At 43.5% G+C, this 25,124-nt stretch overlaps 1 protein-coding gene across 2 annotated transcripts in view; it reads left to right on the top strand.

Moving 5' to 3' along the window:
• LOC126277973 (autophagy-related protein 16-1-like) overlaps positions 1 to 25,124 on the top strand; it is an 837,530-nt gene that overhangs the window by 97,449 nt on the left and 714,957 nt on the right. Inside the window, exon 1 of one of the 2 annotated variants that reach the window (XM_049977627.1) lies at positions 24,576 to 24,777. The exons of the other annotated variant lie outside the window; for it this stretch is intronic. The gene's annotated coding sequence lies outside the window, so the exon portion shown is untranslated. Of the gene's footprint in view, positions 1 to 24,575; positions 24,778 to 25,124 lie in introns of those variants that run through there. 2 annotated transcript variants of the gene reach the window in all.

Raw genomic sequence — 25,124 nt, 5'->3', positions numbered from 1 at the left:
GAGATCATCGCGACACTAGGAACCATGTCTTATGCCGGAAAATCCAGCAGCCGAATGATGTAGCTCGCATTTGTGCTGACGTGAAATGCATTCGGCCGCGGAATAAAAATAACAGTTACTGCCATAGAGTAGAGGGGGATTTCCACAGTGTGGAGGGGTATTGCCCATAGTTAGAGGAACGGATTTGAGACAGAACAAACGCTGAAGAAGAAAAAGAAGAAGACGAAGAAGAAAGCAATTAAGGAAGCGTCATAACTGCACTGCCTAGATACTCATTAGTTTTTACAGACGGTATCTTCTTCAATTGAAAATTAAAATTTTCATGGAAGTTCCTTTAGTGTTCCAAAAATTCGTAGACGGTCAAACTTAATAAATGTTAGTTTTATAGGCGTTGTTAGTTTTCGCAGATTCAGTACCTATGTACGGAATGCCTTTAGAATGTGTTCTTCGCTATGGTATTCTTCAGTTAACAACAGTTTCGAGGTGGAATTGAAGCTAAGTAAGTAAGTTAAAAAAAACAAGCGAATAACTCAGAGGAATGTTTCACTGCGTAGTCCAAGAGTAGTTTTTCGTTTCTTATCGCGAGAATGTCATCTTGTTTTGTTACCAATTTTGCACCGCGGCCTGTTATCTGTTGATTTTCTGATGCGACATAGTTATTGCATGAAAGTAATGTTTAGAAAGAGGTTTTGCAACTTATAGCATTCATCAGCAAGAATGATTACCAGTCGGGTGTAATTTGGTTGGTGAGCTCCACGCTGTTTAATTCAGACTTCTGAGTCTCGTTTTCTTCCCTTGTCATTTGATGCGACCAAAACATTTGTACTTGTGATACAGTTTGTAACGTAATGCAAAGAACCAGTTTACTAAGCGGTCCAAGCCATCTTTTCCTGTGGTGTTACGATCTAGCAAGAGATAAGTTATACGAGTATAGCTGCCCGTTTAATTCAAGTTTAGGTGTCTGTGGGAAAGTGTAAATTATACAGGCGCTCTCCACCATTAAGCGATATTTGCATCTTAGCGCCACTTACGCTTCGCCCTGAGGCGAAACAATTTGCATGTCTGGTGTAAGAGATTTTCGCGATAATGTTGTACGTAAGATACGCGCTAACATCAGCCGTCAGCTGGACGGAGAGTGAAAAGAAACTCGTTGCGTTTGCACTTGTTTATGCCTATTAAGTTGATCCAGTCTGTTAACTCTAGCCAGAGCCTTTTCACTGTGTGCAAAAGGTGCTCGTGGTCTCTGTTTTCTATTCACCAGCAAAAATGGTCGTTTTTCGTAAGTGTAAATACTTCTGTTGTTGTGGAAATATCTGCGTCATGTCAAACCTGTTTGCACTGGGAAATTACATCTTTGTAAGATAATATCTGTCTCTCTTATTATTTACGTTCTGTGCAACTGTATACTTTTCCTTGATCACTTTGACTGTTTCTCAAATTGCATTATTTGCTATTTCCTGACGAATTGTTTTTTCCGTAAGTCTTTCCCCAGAAGCGCAGCAGAGGAACTCACTACTATTGTCGTGTATTCGCTTACTGATGGTTTCACTTATGGACGTTCCAGAAATGTTGAAACATTCCTTGAGCCCGCCCTCCGCATGCTGTACGTCACACAAAATCTCATTCGCGCCCGTATACGACATCCACGGGTTCCTAGCGAAGTGTGGCGGGCAAGACAAACTTCGCGACGTATACTGAACCACCGATAAGGAAGGAAACGTTTATCGGACGACATGGATCAACCCTCTTCACTACTGCTCTTCAAGAAAAATCTTTGGGTCAGTTGAACCTACTGATGTTGGCATCGTTCCGTAAGGTAATGATGATTTGGTGTGTGACGTCATGCGTGCACCAGGGTGGGGAACAGGTCATTGACAATAATTCTTTTTGTCTGTTTTAGTTTTCTTGAGAGTATGTTATGGCGACAGGCGGTTCTACAGCGTAGTATGAGATGTAGGTTATGTTGTAGAATGACAGTCTGGTTGGAATTTGGCGAGGGGGTATCGAACACTTCAGTTAATCTCAGTCTCTATAATGATCGCCAGACAGGATCGCTAGACAGGATTAAAATATAAATACGTGGGCTTCCGAGGCTGATGTCAATCTCATTATAATCCTTCTAGGTATACTCCTATCACCGTATAAAACACTTAAATTGCTAACATACTTTAAAAAACGACGTGTCAGCCCTGGTGCAGCCATTTAGGTATTGCATAAGATAGCGCGACAGTGCACCGCGACAGATTTTAACCCTTTAGTCGTGACGCGCTGTGCTGTGGACATTTCACACATTAAAAACCGCTCGTCATAATTCTCTAATGACCTCAGCAGTTTGGTCCGCTCCCTTCGGAATTCACACACATTTGAACATCCTTCGTCTAGCAGTTACGTAAATAATTAAATTAGAATACACTAAATTTCAGTTATCATTGTTGCTCAGTTGTCAAAAACATGCATGCGGTGATCAGGACACACCTCGCGAGAGTCCTAACGCAACAAAAATCAAAATAATAACAAATGGCAGTAGTTTTTTATAATTACACAGAAGTTTTCTGTTTTCTCAAATGGTTTTATATTAAGTGAACCCATTGTTGTCTAGTAGCGGTGTTCTATTTTCCAAGTGAAATAAAACGTTTAGAGACAGTTTGTCTTCTTTCACTGTATGCTAACAACGCGATCTACGGTATGTGTACATATGAAGAAAGTGAAAGACGAATACATAGATTACTTGAAGGTGTTGAAACAGAAGTAACGTATTGTAAATGAGAGTAAGAGTCGTATGTTAAGTGCGAAGAACTGGAGCAAGAAACCGATAAGTGACGGATGGTGCTGATAATGAAAAAAGTTTTGAAAATAACGATTTCTACTTGGGAAATACCAAATCAATGAACTAGATGAAGAATCCTCCATCAAGGAATGTAAGGAAATGACCTCAAAATACTATTATACATCTAACAGGTGTGAGAGATGCAGCAAGAACTGCAAAATCGATCTTAGAGTGCTACCTTTTGTTTTGTGCTGAAGGAGTGTTCGAAAAAAAAATTGTGGCATTTCGGGGAAGTTTGCCAGGCAAACCGAACCCCAAAGAGACACATGTGGCTGAAATTGAAGCTCTTTTGGGTTACTTACTTTTGCTCGGTTTTTAGCGCTCTGTGCATATGAATTTAAAAGACCTGTTGGACACAAATTGTTTCGGAAATGAGATATTTAACATTGCGATGAGTTTGTACCGCTTCCTTATGCTATTTAGATGCATACGGGTTCATGATATTCAAAATGGGTATGAGAGAAAGAAAACAGATAAACTTGCTCCATTTACGGAAATATATGAACTGTTCCAGGCTAACTGTCGCAGAACTACAGAATGTCAGAATATGGTACAATGTATGAACAGTTAGTCACTTTCAGAGGAAAGTGTAGTTTTCGCTAGTATACGGCCAAGCAAGCAGCCGAGCCAAGTCTGGAAATTCCAACGCTGTGTGATGCCAGGACTTGATACTCCTTGTCATGCGGTATACGCCAGAAAACAGACGGATGGGGCGTTAAAAGTTTCAAACTCGGCGCCATGTGTGTTAACTCGCGCCGGCCGGAGTGGTCGAGCGGTTCTAGGCGCTAAGGTCTGGAACCGCTTGACCGTTACGGTCGCAGGTTCGAATCCTGCCTCGGGCATGGATGTGTGTGGTGTTCTTAGGTTAGATAGGTTTAATTAGTTCTAAGTTCTGTGGGACTTATGACCTCAGCAGTTAAGTCCCAAAGTTCTCAGAGCCATTTGAACCATTTATTTGTTAACTCGCCAGATCAAGACAATTCGGAAGGGGGGGGGGGGGCTGCCGCATATCTTTACTAATTGCAGCTTGTCTACAGCGCTAATGAAGAAGACACCTACTTCGTTGGGAACTGTTGGTAAAAATAAGAGTGAGCTTCCTAAATTTGTGACCGTGAATTAAACAGGAGCTTATGTGGATTTCAAAAGCGTTTCACAATTGTCTCGTACGTTCCGTAATAGAACAGGATTTTGATACTTCTTCCATCTATGCACTTCGATAGTAAAATAGATGACAACACAGGGGATAATAAGAAACTGAAATTATCTGAATGTACAGTTCCATAAAACATGCTGTCGATCAGTGGATGAAATGTGCGCCTCCTAGTGCACGACAGGAAAAACAAGGCACTCGCCGTGTGCAATGTTTTTCCGTAGCTTGGGTTTATCCGAAATAAATGTTCAAATAATATTCAAGAGATGTGATGAGAACACTAACATGGCCGGAAGATAGTTTCTACGAGAAACAGGTGTTAACCTACCACAAGTTATACACAAGAGAGCAGTGACGACATCGCTACCCAATCCATCAAACAGGGAGTTGCCAAGGAACAAGTAGAAACAAACCAATGACCTCTAGCAGAAACATCAGGGATTACAAACAGAAATGTGGACGCTGAAAGAAACAAAAAAAGATGATGTACAGAGTCCAAAAAGTAAAGACGCAAAAACAAAAGTTTTTGTCTGAGGTGCTTAACAAATGTGTCTAACTCATATGGTTACTATGGTTACAATATGTAATGATTGCTTCGATAAAGAACATATTTCTGATATGAAATGAAACATAATGTAATGTACAAAATTTTCAAACTTGGCAGGACTAACGTCAGTTAAACTTGCACGTAGAACAATGTTACTATTTTTATTACTATTTATAGTGTTAATCTTTAAATCACTGTTGCTAATGTACGTAAATAAAGTGCATAAACCTATGTAAGAGTGTAAGACTTCAGTACAATAATATTACACGATGGATTTTTTGTGTTATAACATTATTTCCAACACCCCAAGGTAGCACTGACGTCACAATACAGTGTGCCAGTCCGTAAGGGTTAATGGGGTTAAAATAGTCTGCTGTGTTACCCAGGTGTTCAGAACGATACGGAAGTCCAGTCACTGGATTGAAAAATGCACGCCGCTAACGGTCAATGCTCCACCACCTACTGATTGCTTGCAACCTCCGCAGCAGTCTGCATACAGACAAAAACAGTTCCAAGCAGCGTAAGGGAAGAGTCCCACAAAAACTAAAATACTTCAGTTTTTCACGAAAAAGAGACAGTTTCGTAGCTTTAATTAAACTTCGCCAAGTCCATCTCATCCTTTAGACACCAAATACAGCTAGTTAATGGTTTCACGATCTAAATCGAGGTCTCTGTCAACCAGTCATCTGCACCATTCACAAAGCCGCAACATTTGGGTAGAAAATACGGAAAAAAGACGTCCACTTACTGAGTGATGTGGCGCAATGGTTAGCCCACTTGACTCGCATTCGGGAGGTCGGCTGTTCAAATCCGCGTCCGACCATTCTGATTTAGGTTGCCGTGATTGCCCTACATCGCTTCAGGCAAATGCCGGGACGGTTCCTTTGAAAGGCCACAGCCGACTCCCTTCCTCATCCTTCTCTAATCCGATGGGACCGATGACCTCACCTTTTCGTCCTCTGTACCCAAATCAACCAACCAACGTCCACTTATTCTTGTGAGCTTGCCGTACTGGGAAACGTACTGTATCGATCGCTGTGGACCAGTAACTTTTGATGAAGTCAGATGGTTCAAATGGCTCTAAGCGTTATGGGACTTAACACCTGAGATCATCAGTCCCCTGAACTTAGAACTACTTAAACCTAACTAGCCTAAGGACACCACACACATCCATGCCCGAGGCAGGATTCGAACCTCCGACCGTAGCAGCAGCGCGGTTCCGAACTGAAGCGCCTAGAACCGCTCGATCACATAGGCCGGTTGATGAAGTCAGCAGAGACAGAGAAAATGCTCGGATTTTGTAAGAATGTGGAAGAAAATCGGGCGTGTCGTTTTCAAAGGAAGCACCCCAGCATGTGCAACTAATTTGGGGACTCTAAGGAAACCGGATTTTGTCCTCTGTCTGCCCGGATGCAAGCACTTCGCTTGGTACTAACTTCCGACAGTAGATACCAGTAACACAGTCAAACACCACCTCTACCGAGAAGTGTCCACAACTCCTTTCTTACACTCAGGAGGGCTGCTCTACGTAACACCCGAAATTGTTTAAACATTGAGGCCTTTTAATCAATCAAACGCGTCGTTCAGAACTTTTGGCCTTTGACGCCAATGAGACGTATTGATTATTCTTCTCGAAAGTTAATAACGCTTCTCTGGATATTGCTGCTCCCTCGCAGGAATTCTCGGGCAGTTATTTCACACTGAATGGTGCTGGAAGAATGTCTGACGTCATTGGAAAGTCTGTAACCGTTAAGTCAGTATAGCACATCCAGACTGCATACTTGAGCATACATTGTGAATTCCACTATTCCCCTCTTTAGACGTGTAGGGGAAAACCATTTCACTAGGATTCGAATTCTTAATGTGCAGCTCCTGACAGTTAAGATCACTTCCCCAAGGCGCTACGGTGTAGCGGGCCAGTCTCAAAAGAACGTAAGATTTCTGCCCCAATTAAAAAAGCAGATCAGATAATCGTTACTCCAAACACTCGTCTCCACCGCCTCAGAAATGTGCTACAGTGCATACTTAGGTAACACAGTCTCAAAACGCGAGATCTCAAAGATACATTCTTAATTATGTCAAAGCGATGGGAAGAATGCCGATACATCATTTTGGTCGAATGTTAAAAGTAGACAGAATAATGTAAAAATGGATCACGTCTTCGTTATTGATTCTAGGACACCTCGTACGACTCTGCTTGCAGAGGCTACCTGGAAACGTTGGAGCGCTCTGGTACTTAATTGAAGATTAATGAATAATTAACATACTAGAGAATGACTCGTGGCTGAATCGAGTTCTGTGGATGAAACTTCAACATAAATTATAACTGGAGCGTTTGATTTCAACAAAAATGCAGTCTTGTCACTCGGAAGTCAATATGAACAGTAGAGGATTGACACTGAAATTGAAATCCTTATGTTAACCAGGCACAGTCCACTTACTTAATAGCAAAATGAAAAAAAAATTAAAAGTCCATTTATTATTGCTAAACAGTAATATGCAGCAGCAACAGTCTTCAGCCCAAAGATGAATGGCGCTGGCGTGTACTTCACGAGATACCGGCACCTTTGCGAAGACAGTCATTAGAGATTTCGCACAAGCTCGGATTGGGGAACGAAATATGCCGTGCCCTTTCAAAGGAATCATCCCAGAACTCGTCGCAAAGGATCAAGAGGAATCACGGGAAATCTGACGCCATCCCGAGTATAAGTCGAGTGTCTTACCACTGTGCCACCCCGCTCGGTGAAAACACTATGGAGTTAGCCTAATAACATGACTACTCAACCACAAGACACAACTCGCAGGTGCATTTATATTTAGGTTTATTGAGTCACACTCCCAGCAGCTTATACAGGGCGGTGAGAAATATTCTGAAAAGTTTGTAAAGGTGCTGCAGGACAGTTTGTAGTGAGAAGTAAGTGTAGAGAAAAAAGTTTCATTCGTTACGTCGCTTCCGAAGTAATGAACATTGAAGTTAGCCAATCAGTCGATACGCGCGCAAATTCAATCTGCTCCCCAGAGACGGTGTCGCCAAACGTGTTCTCCATTTGGCTTCCTAAAATCGAACAAGAGAGGATTGCAAAAATTTGACGTAGGATGCTAGTAAGGACCGAACCCGAGCCAAAAAGTGAGCAGTTTCGTGCTCTATAACTACCCAGTGATAGCAACTGACACTAATTGTACCTGAGGAGATGCTTGAATCTGCATACACAACGGCCTAACTCGGAAACGGCGTAACATATCGAAATTTTTTCTTAACAGTTATTTCTCAGCACAAGGTACCCTGCAACAGCCTTAATTTCTTTTGAGACTGTTCCTAACCACCCTGTGTAAAATGACTTACACAGAGAAACCACAATATAAATAAATAACTGTTGATGGTGTTCAGCAACCAGCCACAAATTGCTTTTACGGTACTTTATTCAAAAAGTATCGCTACCAATTTAGAATTTACACAATTCATCATCTGAAGGCTTTCATGCTTTCAAATACAAATACCTTTGCGAATGTAACTCTTTGGAAGAAAACTGCAAAAACAAATGCTTCAGATGGACGTTTCACGTAAACTGCGCTCTAACGCAAGTCTGAAGCTGAACCATCGTCATTACACATTTGTAACTGTGAATTAGTGTTTATCCCAGGGCAGCCTACCAGTAAACTAATGTGTCACATTTTTATACAGAAGCATAAAAGCCATCTGATGACGAACTCTTCAGATTCGAAACCGGTAGTGGTGCTTTTTGAATAACGTAACCTAGAACAATTTTCGTTGGTTTGCTACACCCCATCAACAGTTTATTCCACGATCTCCAACCATGTCTTTATTTGACAAAAAATCAACAATGATGAAGTGTTATTTTATATAGATGCCATGCTTATAGCTAAGGAACATTGATATGTATCAACTATAGACAAAATGTGACATAAGAAAGAATTTAACAGAATTGGCAAGCGTATGCCAGGAGGTTACAGTATTTATGCAGACGCAGATAGTTCACCAAATTTAATGTACATATGTTATATCTCGCAAAAAATAAGAAATGACTTTGTACATTTGAAGATCTCCACGACAAGATAAAACAAGAGCACTGGTTAGAAGGGGCACCTTCAGTTTCACGTGGTTTCGTAGTAAATGTTTCGATGTGTTTCGAAGAACCTGCAGGAAGACAACAGATGCCTTACATCGCTTTCTTCATTCTTCTGATGGTGAGCTGTACATCACGGTGGATTACGTTCCTGATGTGCTCAGACGGAATGAGGTCTGAAACTAAGGAGACTTCACGTCTGTGTAATGTTCCTCAAACTATTGCAACACGATTCGAGAGGGATGGAATAGTGCATTATCTTGCTTAAGAAACAATTCTTTTACGAGGTGCTACAGGTCAACAAATGTATGCATGCGGTCGAACAGTAGGTTCCTTTAGCGTTCACCGGGGAAAGACGACGTACCAGAGACGCCATTTCGTCCTAAGTAAACAATTTGCGCACAAGAATACCTCCGTCTATGTGTTTTTCGACTTACTTGTAGCCATGCAATCTTGTGTAAGGACTTATATAGCACTATGCAAGAGACTAGGCATCTTTCCACCCTTTGAGCATCCAGTGAAGTTGTATCTGCCCTCACGATAACCACTGTGCCCTGTGACAAACGGAGATAACGCGTGGAACGATGGCCTCCACCGTCTGTCATCAACAGTCAACAGAGTGTGGCTTCCGGCATTGACTTTGACGACGGAAATTTTCTTGAATCAAGGTCTTCACGGCATATTCTTGATTGGAAGGCACGTGGAAAAACTTTACAAATTTGATTGTCGTGTTTCCCATGCATTGAGCAGCCCCAATCTGACGTAGTGGGACGAAGAGTCTTGTTCAGTTTACGCTCGACTGTCGCGCCGATGGCCAGTACAAGATTCGACAATATCACTCTCACATGGGGTGCCAGCTGGTTATAATTACCGCGGCGACGGGATATATATATAATCTCCCACCCTCTCCCTCCCTCCCTCCCTCCCTCCCTCCCTCCCTCCCTTCCAGCCCCCGGCCCTCTCCCCGCCCCCTTTGCACTTCACGTATGGCTCTGAGCACTATGCGACTTAACCTCTGAAGTCATCAGTCGCCTAGAACGTAGAACTAATTAAATCTAACTAACCTAAGGATATCACACACATCCATGCCCGAGGTAGGATTCGAAACTGCGACCGTAGCGGTCACTCACCTACAGACTGTAGCGCCTAGAACCGCAGTACCGCACGGTCACTCCGGCCGGCACTTCTGGTATTGAAATCAGTTGTTTATGGGTGTTTCCTTATACCACATTCTCGTACAGTAGAATCATTTCACCGCTGCATTTTAACGATAAATAGTGAAATCTGACTAGTAGGTATAATTTTTGGAGCTACTTGCTGTAGGTTGACAGCTACGGAAGAATCCTCGACGTGAATCGCTCCTTGCCATGCATTCTTATTTACTCTTAAGGATAGCGACACGCTTTGAAATGCAAGAGGTCCGCTCGCGAAAAGGAATGCAAATGAGCAAACGAGAAAATTAGTGAATAAGTTAAGAACATGAGGCTTAGGGGTCGTTTACCAAGGAGCGAAACACATCTGTGCTATGCAGAAAGCAAAAGCCGCAAAGGGTGTCTGTTACATAGTTCACACTTCGAAAATACTGTGCAGCCAAGTTATCCCGAATTCCCAGTTCAATAGTATCACCATATTTAATGCATTTCCCTGGTAATAAAATGTATAAATAATTTTCATCTCTCAAGCTTTTGTTCTGAAATTCATATTATCGTTTCTTTTGAGTGCGAATGAGTGAATCTGTTTTGTTACACGTTAGGCTAGATTTATAAGACTGTTACGATACTAATTATTTTTTAAAACCTTAATGGTCTTCTTGGATATCTGTAAGATAAGGACGGCGAAACTGCTATTCACCCATTCCTTCAGAAAATTAGCTGGTGCCATTCTCTGTATAACCATTGCTTGATTATACCAAACTAAGTTTTCAAGTTGCGAGAAGGGAAGAAAGCATCTGGGGCTAAACTGGGACTGTGAAGTGGACGGGGAACCTACTACAAACCCAGCTATCGCCGTTGCAGCTGCTGATATGTGAAGAAGAACGTTGATATTTTCTAAGAGCGTTTGATCTGTTTCAAATCAAATCCTGTTTCAAAGGATCTAGTAATGAAACATGACAGGATCCACTTATATCTTGCTCTGTCGAAGTAACTCTCGCCATGTTGTGTCCAATGTTTTGTTGCTGCTCCGATGTTGCTAGAGTGTGACAATAGATCCAAGTTTCACACACAATTACAACTGCGGCCTGCTTTTGTACTATGGTTGAACCAGGATAAAACAACACCGTGTACTGTACTTTGAAGCATTTTGATCTGCTAAGAAGTGCGCACCTCTGCGTCGGGGCTTGGAATTTTTTTCTTGGCTTCTTTAACCCTCAAGTTATCATCAGCATCGCTTATTGTAACAAACAAAAATGAAAGTGCATACCAGATCTGACAGGTATATGTGACTGAAATTATTCCTAAATTCTCGAACACTTTATAGAGCTATTCATATCCCTTGTGCTCTCTAGAAGTTACGGTTTTTGAGCACGTATCAGAACGAATATTACTGCCAAAATTTCTGTTCGGCACGTTTTACTTCCTTGTAAAATAAATTACTATTTTCTCTACCTGTCTATGTATCTATCTGACATAACACACCAAGACTCAAACTGATGTGCTTTTAAAATTATCTACAGTCTTTGAAGGAGAAATTTCTACGACGTTCTGAAACAGTGTTCTCCAAAGAGACATTAATTCTGTGGAGGATATTTCGTAAACTGATTTTGTGGTATCCTGCTTTCCTTAATGTGCATTGCTACCAATATTCACCACTCCTATCTGTTTAGACCTTGGGTCTATAATTTTGTAGATTATAAAATACGTAGGTTTTGGCTTTAACACCATTTATATAGCCGTAATACGGCTTAGCTTCAGACGGCATTAAGTGTTCAATACTGGGTTTGCAAATGAACTTAATGTGCTTCGGGACCAAAGACACACATTTTATCCATGCTTCATAAACTTAATTCAAGACTTTCAGCGTACATACGAGGTGCTACCCAAAATTTTCGGGAATGATGTTGCCATCCTTACCTCTGGACTAATGGTCACCATCACGCGCGAAGTAGTTCCGATCCACACGTACACACCGGCCCCAGCGCTTCTGCCACTGGTGAAACGTTTTCTGGAAGTCCTGTTCTTCGAGGGTGCTTATCACCGCCAGCGATGCTTCTTGAATCCTCTCTCGAGTGTCGAACCGACGGCCTTTCAACTTGAGTTTCAGTTTTGGGAATAGCGCGAAGTCGCAAGGTGCCAAACCTGGCGAGTATGGTGGGTGGGGTGCAACCGCCATGTTCTTTTTTGCCAAAAAGGCCCTGGTGGGCAAGGACGTGTGACAGGGCGCGTTGTCGTGATGCCAAAGTTCGGGCCATCGTCGTCGCACGTTTTCTCGGAGCCGTCGCAAAACGTCACAGTAGTACGCGGAATTCACTGATTGGTATCAAAGAAAACGATGATCATGTTCTTTACTTTGCTCTTCACCTGTCTCGCTTTTTTGGATCTTGGAGAGCCCAGGTTCTTCCACTGGGACGACTGTTGCTGTGTCCCCCAAACACTTGTTGAATCATTGCAAAGGGCTCCGTAGCACTTTTCCCGAGATTCACACAGAATTTGATACACACGCGCTGTTCTGTTCGCGGATCCATCGTAAAATCGCCACACACCAAACACAGAGTATTACGGAAATCACTGTGGAGACGCAACACGTCCTCCCAGCTGAATGCCACTCCTCACACTGAATCATCAGATACGCAGCTCTTGACACCTAGCGGTGCAAAGATCTACTACTCCTAGTTCCCAGATAGCAGCACCAGTCCCGAAAATTTTGGATTCCACCTCGTAATTTGGACACAAGACAATGATTTTCTATTTTCGTGCATATGAAATGTTTTAATATTCATTACACTGGCTTTTATTATGATTTAGATTCATTTACTCCTTTAAAAAAAAGTCAGCAAAGCTTTTACAGTCTAGAACGTACCGGAAAACCTCAGTGTTGACACTAGGACGGAGAACTAACTTCTGGGCTCGTAAGTGGCTTAAGTTACCAAACTATTTGATTTCTGTGTCTGCCGTTGTGCTTCAGTAGCTAATCACCAAGCGTATCTGACTGCAAAATAAAGGCCGTGCTTCGATTCCTAGAAAGAATTTTCCTTGACAGGAGTACTGTTTCGGTGGGCATTCATTAACCCTATGAAATGTAGATTAAAACTGAAGAAACTGCAAAAAGGTGGGAGTTTAAGGAGATGGGACCTGGATAAACTGAAAGAACCAGAGGTTGTACAGAGTTTCAGGGAGAGCATAAGGGAACAATTGACAGGAATGGGGGAAAGAAATACAGTATTATCACGTTATAGGGGAGAGAGTGTGGCAGATATGATACACGAGTTGGGATGGAAGTCATTACAGCATAGACGTTTTTCGTCGCGGCGAGACCTTTTTACGAAATTTCAGTCACCAACTTTCTCATCCGAATGCGAAAATATTTTGTTGAGCCCAACCTACATAGGTAGGAATGATCATCAAAATAAAATAAGAGAAATCAGAGCTCGAACAGAAAGGTTTAGGTGTTCGTTTTTCCCGCTCGCTGTTCGGGAGTTGAACAGTAGAGAGATAGTATGATTGTGGTTCGATGAACCCTCTGCCAAGCACTTAAATGTGAATTGCAGAGTAGTCATGTAGATGTAGATGTAGAAGAAGAATGGGTAGCTCTGAGGGATCAAGTAGTGAAGGCAGCAGAGGACCAAGTAGGTAAAGAGACGAGGGCTAGTAGAAATCCTTGGGTAACAGAAGAAATAGTGAATTTAATTAATGAAAGGAGAAAACATAAAAACGCAGTAAATGAAGCAGGCAAAAGGGATACAAACGTCTCAAAAATGAGATCGAGAGGAAGTGCAAAATGGCTAAGCAGGGATGGCTAGAGGACAAATGTAAGGATGTAGAGGCTTATCTAACTAGGGGTAAGATAGATACTGCCTACAGGAAAATTAAAGAGACATTTGGAGAAAAGAGAACCACTTGCATGAAAATCAAGAACTCAGATGGAAACCCAGTTCTAAGCAAAGAAGGGAAAGCTGAAAGGTGGAAGGAGTATGTAGAGGGTCTATACAAGAGCGGTGTACTTGAGGACAATATTATGGGAATGGAAGAGGATGTAGATGAAGATGAAATGGGAGATACGATACTGCGTGAAGAGTTTGACAGAGCACTGAAAGACCTAAGTCGAAACAAGGCCCCGGGAGTAGACACCATTCCATTGGAACTACTGACGGCCTTGGGAGAGCCAGTCCTTACAAAACTCTACCATCTAGTGAGCAAAATGTATGAGACAGGTGAAATACCCTCAGACTTCAAGAAGAATATAATAATTCCAATCCCAAAGAAAGCAGGTGTTGACAGATGTGAAAATTACCGAACTGTCAGTTTAATAAGTCACAGCTGCAAAATACTAACGCGAATTCTTTACAGACGAATGGAAAAACTAGTAGAAGCCGACCTCGGGGAAGATCAGTTTGGACTCCGAAGAAATGTTGGAACACGTGAGGCAATACTGACCCTACGAATTATCTTAGAAGATAGATTAAGAAAAGGCAAACCTACATTTCTAGCATTTGTAGACTTAGAGAAAGCTTTTGACAATGTTGACTGGAATACTCTCTTTCAAATTCTAAAGGTGGCAGGGGTAAAATACAGGGAGCGAAAGGCTATTTACAATTTGTACAGAAATCAGATGGCAGTTATAAGAGTTGAGGGACATGAAAGGGAAGCAGTGGGTGGGAAGGGAGTGAGACAGGGTTGTAGCCTGTCCCCGATGTTATTCAATCTGTATATTGAGCAAGAAGTAAAGAAAACAAAAGAAAAATTCGGAGTAGGTATTAAAGTCCATGGAGAAGAAATAAAAACGTTGAGTTTCGCCGATGACATTGTAATTCTGTCAGAGACGGCAAAGGACTTGGAAGAGCAGTTGAAATGAATGGACAGTGTCTTGAAAGGAGGATATAAGATGAACATCAACAAAAGCAAGACGAGGATAATGGAATGTAGTCGAATTAAGTCGGGTGATGCTGAGGGAATTCGATTAGGAAATGAGACGCTTAAAGTAGTAAAGGAGTTTTGCTATTTGGGGAGCAAAACAACTGATGATGGTCGAAGTAGAGAGGATATAAAATGTAGACTGGCAATGGCAAGGAAAGTGTTTCTGAAGAAGAGAAATTTGTTAACATCGAGTATAGATTTAAGTGTCAGGACGTCGTTTCTGAAAGTATTTGTATGGAGTGTAGCCATGTATGGAAGTGAAACATGGACCATAAATAGTTTAGACAAGAAGAGAATAGAAGCTTTCGAAATGTGGTGCTACAGAAGAATGCTGAAGATTAGGTGGGTAGATCACATAACTAATTAGGGGGTATTGAATAGAATTGGGGTGAAGAGGAGTTTGTGGCACAACTTGACCAGAAGAAGGGACCGGTTGGTAGGACATGTTCTGAGGCATCAAGGGATCACAAATTTAGCATTGGAGGGCAGCGTGGAGGGTAAAAATCGTAGACGGAGACCAAGAGATGAATACATTAAGCAGATTCAGAAGGATGTAGGTTGCAGTAAGTACTGGGAGATGAAGCTTGCACAAGATAGAGTAGCATGGAGAACTGCATCAAACCAGTCTCAGGACTGAAGATAACAACAACAACAACAACAACAACAACAACAATAACAGGCCAATTTAGAAGATTCTTGAACAAAAATTATCGCCTCAGCCTGGGACGCATGTGTAGGCACAGTACAACTCTTCATCCGTAGCCATTAAGGCTGTTGACAGAGGATTCCACGGCAAGAGGATAGCTTCGCGTGCTCATTGAAGCTTTATTGTGGAGTTATTTAGTTCACTTCTGGTGTAGCCGTTGTACACGGGACGGAATAAAATGAGGTCTTAGTGTTATTCAGTGGAATGTATTATTTAGGTTACCATGATTCCGGGGCAAATTTATTGAGTACTGGTCTAGGCATGAAAGAAAATGCAATTGACTGATACTTACGGCAGAGCTTCCCCTGTGTTGTGGGAAACAGTTACGGCGTTCCCAGGCCTGCTTCCGTACAGTGTGTCGGTTCTGTGTGTTCTCCCGTTACAGTCATTAATGTTTATGGCCTCACCACCTGCTAATGAACTCGCGCATATTTTGCCACAAGCATCGTCCAACTGTAAGGTTAAGTGCTCTTAACGAGATAGCTGAGTTTGTCTAACACCAAGTAGGCGTTACCAACAACGGTAACTCCCTCTCGCACCCCCCCCCCCCCCTTCCTCCTTAGATTTAGTCGTACGAGGGCTCAGTGGATAGCCCGTCAAAAAGAGACAGATCAAGCAGGGAGACAGGAAGAAGGTGTACTGAATTGTGAGAAAAGAAGCAGGATAGCAGTAGTGAGCGGTCCAAGCTCAAGATGTGCAGCATTGTGTGTATTTGCGTAGCCATGGCGTTGTGGTTGGTCGTTATTGTATTGGATTCCGAAGGTGAGGATCCGTGTTCAAATCTCACATTTGCCACAATTTTTTTTCCCCACGTAATTACTATCTGTTCGTCCGGTCATTGACGTGTCTCTTCGCTCTGTTCAAATGTGTGTGTGTGACGTGTGTAACGTCCGTTTTCAACAGCGAGGTGTAAGGAAGGGAGCTCCATATGAACGTGCCTCCTACTTGTTCTACACAAGTACCACATGTTATGACTGTTGCGTTCCTTTTTGGAAGTTTTGACGATTAAATTCCTTTGTTGTTTTCATTTCTGTGAGAGGTCTATGCGCCATTTCGCATGCTCTCACTATTCATTACATTTACTTGCGACGGTAATACGTTCTTATATAGTATCAAATTGCCAAGACTACAGGAGAAAAGACACGTCAATTACCGCACGGAAAATTCATAATTCCTTGAAAAAAGCGAGATACGAGTGAGATTTGAATCCGGTTCTCCCGCTCCGCAGTATAACGCTGTGACCACACGACCACGACGCGGTGACTATTAAAATTAGCTCGATGTGGCACATTTTCGGCTTGAACCGTTCACTGTTTCTATTTTTTTTTCTTTTTGACAGTTCACTACACCTTCCTGTTTCCATGCTTGGTCTGTGTTCAGTTTTTGATTGGACGATCGTACGACTAAATCTGAGGGAAGTGCGATGGGTAGTTTCCCTTGAAAGATTCTCAACCATCGTAAACATAGTACTCTTGTCCGAGCGTTGTCTGGTTGGATACCCATCCTAAACAATACAACTGTCATCCTGATAAGCTGACATCAACCAACTGCAGTACTTTAACGATATCGTGGCGATTTTGTAACGTACGGTTTTATATGTCCCACTGGTCCTGACGAGATACACATTACTGTGTAGTCAAATGGTACGTACTGAATACAAAGGGATAGTAGATTCAATTGTTTAGGGTTATTGCAAGTTTCTGAAAAATTCTAATACATGTTCTACAAAATCGCGTTCCCTCCCCTGTGGGTTTTACCTGTAGGACGAGTTGCTGTGTGAAGTGTTTGTAATAACCATCACACGCTGTATCGACTCAAAATTAACCATTTCCAGTATCTGCAGTAAACCTAGATTGAATTATTTTGTGCCAGACATGAAAACATTTTCCTGGCCGTTTTTACTATATCTACTCTATACTTCCTATATAATTCTTCTTCGTGTTTTTGGGTCCATGGCACCTACCATTAACCACTCATTTTTCATCCAACCCATGTCTTCATTACCATCACCGACGTTATGCTGTACACTTCGGAGCATCCATGTTCACCTGTGGCCATGTTTCGCTGCCTGTCTGTGGTTACATTTTACCTTCTGCAATTCCATTGCTAACCATTTCTAGTTAATTTCCTATTCTGAATTTTAGTATCATACTATGTTCTTACTACGGTACTGGTACATTATTTATTTCTTCATTAGTATTTTCATGTAAGGTGTTTCGAGATCTTTTGCACTGTCAAAAAGAGAATTTTCGTACCGAAAGGTATCTGTGGTTGTTTTCCCTTTTCTAACTGTAGCATTGTTTCGCATGAATTGTCAGTAACTGTATTTATAATGTACTAGGTTGAAGGAGTCTAATTTTGAAGCTTTTCCTATGTTGCGTGTATTTCTGCATCTACATCTACATGACTACTCTGCAATTCACATTTAAGTGCTTGGCAGAGGGTTCATCGAACCACAATAATATTATCTCCCTACTATTCCACTCCCGAACAGCGAGCGGGAAAAACGAACACCTAAACCTTTCTGTTCGAGCTCTGATTTCTCTTATTTTATTTTGATGATCATTTCTACCTATGTAGGTTGGGCTCAACAAAATATTTTCGCATTCGGAACAGAAAGTTGGTGACTGAAATTTCGTAAAAAGGTCTCGCCGCGACGAAAAACGTCTATGCTGTAATGACTTCCATCCCAACTCGTGTATCATATCTGCCACACTCTCTCCCCTATTACATGATAATACAAAACGAGCTGCCCTTTTTTGCACCCTTTCGATGTCCTCCGTCAATCCCACCTGGTAAGGATCCCACACCGCGCAGCAATATTCTAACAGAGGACGAACGAGTGTAGTGTAAGCTGTCTCTTTAGTGGACTTGTTGCATCTTCTAAGTGTCCTGCCAATGAAACGCAACCTTTGGCTCGCCTTCCCGACAATATTATCTATGTGGTCCTTCCAACTGAAGTTGTTCGTAATTTTAACACCCAGGTACTTAGTTGAATTGACAGCCTTGAGAATTGTACTGTTTATCGAGTAATCGAATTCCAACGGATTTCTTTTGGAACTCATGTGGATCATCTTACACTTTTCGTTATTTAGCGTCAACTGCCACCTGACACACCATACAGCAATCTTTTCTAAATCGCTTTGCAACTGATACTGGTCTTCGGATGACCTTACTAGACGGTAAATTACAGCATCATCTGCGAACAGTCTAAGAGAACTGCTCAGATTGTCACCCAGGTCATTTATATAGATCAGGAACAGTAGAGGTCCCAGGACGCTTCCCTGGGGAACATCTGATATCACTTCAGTTTTACTCGATGATTTGCCGTCTATTACTACGAACTGCGACCTTCCTGACAGGAAATCACGAATCCAGTCGCACAACTAAGACGATACCCCATAGCTCTACAGCTTGATTAGAAGTCGCTTGTGAGGAACGGTGTCAAAAGCTTTCCGGAAATCTAGAAATACGGAATCAACTTGAGATCCCCTGTCGATAGCGGCCATTACTTATATTTCAGTATATGTTTGAAATATTAGCTGGTAAATGTCGGTGTCATAGATTTAACATTCGTTAAAGACTTTTCAGATTTTTTTTGTTTGTACCAGGTTTATTGAACATATCGGCGACAGCTGCGTATAACAAAAAAACGAAGTTACAAAATAATTTAACTTTATGTTGCAGAATCACACATAAACTCATTATTTACGGCTGAAGGACCTTGACATGACACTTTGGCCAGATGAGAATACAGATAAAAGTGAACGCTACAGGTTTGGAGAACATGCACTGTATAACTAATGTGTTTATGCAACCATGGTAACAGCACACTTATTAAACACACGTAATTGCCCCGTATAAATAACACTGTCTCTGCACTTTGGCATATCATTCTGAAAGAGCATGACTGGCACACTTGTTGGCAGGGACACCTTCAATTTCGCAGTATCTTGGAGTAAGCGTTTTTTATTAGCATTGAATATAAATTGAGGGTAAACCATAGAAATAAGAGATAAGTGATAAAATTAACATAAAAATTGTGGATCACGAAGTAGACGAAGTGAAAGGACGTTGCTACGTTGGAAGCAGAGTAACCTATTACGAATGAAGCATGGAGGACATAAAAAGAAGACTAGCTGAGACAAAAATGGATTTCCTGGCCACGAGAATTCTACTACTGACAAACTCCAGCCTTAATTTGAGGCGAAAATTGCTGGAAATGTACTTCCAGGGCACTGCGTTGTGCGGAAGTGAACCATGGACTTTGGTGAAATCTGAACAGAAGAGAATCGAAGCATTTGACATGTGGTATTACAGAATAACGTTGAAGGTTAGGTGGACTAATACGGTAGGGAATTAGGAGATACCCCGCAGGATGGACGAGGAAAGGGACGTATTGAAAACACAATAAGAAGAGACAGTATAATACGACAAGTGTTAAGACGCCATCTAATAACTTTCTTGTTACTAAAGGAATTTGCAGAGGATAAAAACTGTAGGGAAAGACAGAGATTGCAATACATACAACAAATAACATAGAACGTTGGGCGATAGTGCTTCTCCGAGATGAAAAGTTTGGCGCAGGAGAGTTGTGGTGGGTCGCATCAAACTAACCAGGAGTGAAAAAAAAAAAAAAAAAAAAAAAAAAAAAAAAAAAAAAAGTGAATCGAAGAACTGCAGGGGCATAGGAAGTGGTTTACATTTCCCCCTTTCATCTGAGGGAATTAGCCGTGATATGGTATCTATCTGTTATAACTCGAAAAGAGTTGAATCATAATTGGTACGCATTCTTAAAAGGATGGCGGTTCAGTGCCAAGTCTACTCAGCCTGATTTGGGTTTCCATGAAATTCTTAGGTCATTTAAGAATGAATGCCGAAATGGTTCCTTCCAAATGGCAATGTTAATTTCCTTCCTCATCCATCCCCAATCCGATTTTGTGCAGTCTTAATGACCTCGTGACAGATGGTATGTTAAACTGTAACTTCCTTCTTACCACGGTAGAAGTAGCTTTCTGGTCGCCTGAAACGTTGGAAACCAGATGGAGTGTGTAAATCTAGGTTTTCACATGCAGCCAAAGTAATGTCACAGCAAGTAGCATGGCGAACTGTTATGACAACGGCGCGGTGCGCTGCTGTTACCACACATTCTTGTGAAAATTCTAGTGGCACCGTTTTCAGTGTGGCGTCAACTACGATCATTCGCATGGACGTTGGTGTTGTCATTCAGTTTTGTGTTGTAGTACCATTTACATGGCCAAACAGATCGTAATAACAGTTTTAGAAACAAGTGCAAGGGAACGTGGAACGACTAGGCAATATTCAGGGAATACATCTTTCAACCTTTAATTTACACACTTTATTTAAATAAGATCCAAGATTTTTCAGTTAAAAAAAAGGTTTTAACCATTTAAGAAAAACAACCATTTAAGATACACAGCCACCAAACTTTCAAGACAAGCTTCGAATTATGCATGATTGCTTTCAAATATTAAAGTCTACATAATTACATCATACTTAATAAAATCGTACAATTTCTTCCAGTTAAGAAACAATAAGGAAAACCCTTAACTATTACTCTTTTGAGATGAGGGGAAAAAAAACACTTGCGAGCCCCCGGTCAAATTACAGCTTCAAGGCAAGCCTTCACTTACGTATAACTGCTTTACGTAACTCTTGATACGGTGAGTTGTCTGCCGATCCGCCGGCCCTCGTTAACACAGGTCCGGATATCCTTCCTCCCCGTCAGACCGGCGTCGTCTTCTAAAAGGCGTGGCCTTCACGCCGCCAAAACTTCAACACACTAAGGCGTGTGTTAAAGGCCGCTTGGATACCACTTGTTGAAAAGTACACTCCTGGAAATTGAAATAAGAACACCGTGAATGCATTGTCCCAGGAAGGGGAAACTTTATTGACACATTCCTGGGGTCAGATATATCACATGATCACACTGACAGAACCACAGTCACATAGACAGAGGCAACAGAGCATGCACAATTTCGGCACTAGTACAGTGTATATCCACCTTTCGCAGCAATGCAGGTTGCTATTCTCCCATGGAGACGATCGTAGAGATGCTGGATGTAGTCCTGTGGAACGGCTTGCCATGCCATTTCCACCTGGCGCCTCAGTTGGACCAGCGTTCGTGCTGGACGTGCAGACCGCTTGAGACGACGCTTCATCCAGTCCCAAACATGCTCAATGGGGGACAGATCTGGAGATCTTGCTGGCCAGGGTAGTTGACTTACACCTTCTAGAGCACGTTGGGTGGCACGGGATACATGCGGACGTGCATTGTCCTGTTGGAACAGCAAGTTCCCTTGCCGGTCTAGGAATGGTAGAACGATGGGTTCGATGACGGTTTGGATGTACCGTGCACTATTCAGTGTCCCCTCGACGATCACCAGAGGTGTACGGCCAGTGTAGGAGATCGCTCCCCACACCATGATGCCGGGTGTTGGCCCTGTGTGCCTCGGTCGTATGCAGTCCTGATTGTGGCGCTCACCTGCACGGCGCCAAACACGCATACGACCATCATTGGCACCAAGGCAGAAGCGACTCTCATCGCTGAAGACGACACGTCTCCATTCGTCCTTCCATTCACGCCTGTCGCGACACCACTGGAGGCGGGCTGCACGATGTTGGGGCGTGAGCGGAAGACGGCCTAACGGTGTGCGGGACCGTAGCCCAGCTTCATGAAGACGGTTGCGAATGGTCCTCGCCGACACCCCAGGAGCAACAGTGTCCCTAATTTGCTGGGAAGTGGCGGTGCGGTCCCCTACGGCACTGCGTAGGGTCCTACGGTCTTGGCGTGCATCCGTGCGTCGCTGCGGTCCGGTTCCAGGTCTACGGGCATTTGCACCTTCCGCCGACCACTGGCGACAACATCGATGTACTGTGGAGACCTCACGCCCCACGTGTTGAGCAATTCGGCGGTACGTCCACCCGGCCTCCCGCATGCCCACTATACGCCCTCGCTTAAAGTCCGTCAACTGCACATACGGTTCACGTCCACGCTGTCGCGGCATGCTACCAGTGTTAAAGACTGCGATGGAGCTGCGTATGCCACGGAAAACTGGCTGACACTGACGGCGGCGGTGAACAAATGCTGCGCAGCTAGCGCCATTCGACGGCCAACACCGCGGTTCCTGGTGTGTCCGCTGTGCCGTGCGTGTGATCATTGCTTGTACAGCCCTCTCGCAGTGTCCGGAGCAAGTATGGTGGGTCTGACACACCGGTGGCAATGTGTTCTTTTTTCCATTTCCAGGAGTGTAGTTTCAATAAACACACACGGGAGAGAAATACAAGCCCGGTGCGAAAAACATAGTGCCTTTGTAAAACCACAGTCAATGTGGAAACACCGAGCTACCAAGGTCTCAAAAGCCAAGGGGCAGAAACCGAAGCCCGCAAAATCCATGCGCCCGTATCGAACCATAACATCAGAGAGACGTTACGGAGACCCAGGACAGCTCAGAGGTGGCTGACAGACGCAGAGGTTAAACCAAACAGCCGTCCAAATTAGGTCAACTCGGAGAAGGCAGCAACTTGCGCAATTAACGGTTAGAGAAATGATACACACCCATAACCCGAATATGTCAGGAAATATCTAGAATAGAACAGGGGATAGGCCTTCAGATTAACTGGATAATCGTAACACAATTACAAGCACGGCGACGCTATTCAGGCCAGCCTTTCAGGAATTTACGTAACCGAACAGCTAAGCCGTCAGTCAGAGTCTGTAACTGGAATCAAAATTAGTGTCCAGGCTCACAGCACTATCACTTAACAGAAATTAAAGAAGGTCACTAAGCTGTGGAAAAACGACCAGAGCGGACGATGATCCCCTTCAACCGGACGCAAACACCTGTGGTCCTCTCGTTCTGGCGGTGGCGTTCTAACTCACGCCGTCACTTGCGTTCGGCCAGAGCTGCTCCACCCGACCGCCCTGAATCGATCGTTCCATCCGCCGTACTGCTAATCGCGCCCTCTCGCGCCCGCCGTAACTACAACGAAAACCAGAATAGAGCGATGGTGCTTCGAAATTCATCCACGAGGTGCAGTCGAGTAAGGCTAATCGGTGGTTCAAATGGCTCTAAGCACTATGGGACTTAAGATCTGAGGTCGTCAGCCCCCTAGAACTTAGAACTACTCAAAGCTAACTAACCTAAGGACATCACACACACACACATCCATGCCCGAGGCAGGATTCGAACCTGCGACCGTGGCGGTCGCGCGGTTCCAGACTGATGCTGCTAGTTCATTAAGGAACTGCTAAATTCAAGGACACATTTCTCACCATCAATAAACAAGGAGTGTGCTGCGTGTCCACAAATTCACCTCATAGAGCTCGTCTTTGCTTGCGGGAAGCATCCCGCGTCCGGAAAGAGGAGCAGTTGAGTGGGTATCTGATGAGGAGTCGTACGGGTAATTAGGGACAACATCTGTCACACCAAGAACCAGACAGACACCTCTCGCCGATCTGCCCCTCCAGGCGGTGCTCGTCTGTGTGCAAAACATCACAGTCGACACCACCTCAGACGGCGCGGCTGTTTAAGCACACCGCGTAGTTCAAATGGCTCTGAGCACTATGCGACTTAACATCTGAGGTCATCAGTCCCCTAGAGCTTAGAATTAATTAAACCTAACCAACCTAAGGACATCACACACATCGCTGCACGAGGCAGGATTCGAACTTGCGACCGGAGCGGTCGCTCGGCTTCAGACTGTAGCGCCTAGAACTGTACGGACACTGCGGCCGGCTCCGCGTGGTAATAGGCACATAAAGTACCTGGAAAATAACTCGAAAAATTTGACAGCTTTTTTTTTTTTTTTTTTTTTTTACTCAGCAACTGTCAAGTATCTACTGATAAGCCGAAACACCTGTTCGCTTATTTTCCTCTGAGGGAAGTTTCTGGGAAATTGGGTTATAGCACTTGTTGTGTTCTCCTCGTAAGTACGATTTTCGTCGCTGGTGTATTTACGTGGCAGACAGCGGCCGTGGTGTTTGGCTGGCTGAGGGCTGCTGGCACGCCAGGTCAGAGCTCGGAACGCCCACGGTGGAGGCCGATCGGCGGACTGTGAGTCCCCTCCCAGCCACAGTAGCGGCGGCGATTAACCGGGAACTAGTGCGGCGTGCCGGACGGCGCGTAAACCAGAGTGCTCGCGCTCGCCGCAAATTAATTTATTGTTTCGTGCAGCGGCCCGATTAGCAGAACTGCGCCGCCGCTGGCCACTTCACTGTTTACGAGCCGGCGCTCTGCCGGTGGCCGCTGGCCGCTGCAGCACTGCACAACACAACACAACACAACACAACACGGCAGAGCACCGTTCCCGTCCGCAACCACCGGCGGCAGGGGCAGGCGGTAGTCACTCGCGTTCGTTTATAGCCACAGTAAGTACCCTTGTAGAAACATTCGCTAATCTGCAGGTGCAATAAGCATGCTGTGTTTTGTGTGTGTGTGTGTGTGAGAGAGAGAGAGAGAGAGAGAGAGAGAGAGAGAGAGAGAGAGATTGATTATACAGGTGTTCCCTAAGTCTAAATATTACGACCGCCACTCTGCTCACAACGTATCTGTAAAGTCGTCGTTTTATTGGTATTATTCATATACAAATGACCTCTAGTTGTCGTTAAAGACACTCTGCTAAGGATCCCAACTTACTACTTTGCGCTAATCGGGAGAGAGAGAGAGAGAGAGAGAGAGAGAGAGAGAGAGAGAGAGAGAGAGATTAATACATGCA

This window comes from Schistocerca gregaria, chromosome 6 (genome assembly GCF_023897955.1).
Source record: "Schistocerca gregaria isolate iqSchGreg1 chromosome 6, iqSchGreg1.2, whole genome shotgun sequence".
Taxonomy (NCBI): Eukaryota; Metazoa; Arthropoda; class Insecta; order Orthoptera; family Acrididae; genus Schistocerca; species Schistocerca gregaria.
This window is presented reverse-complemented; position numbering and strand designations above follow the sequence as displayed.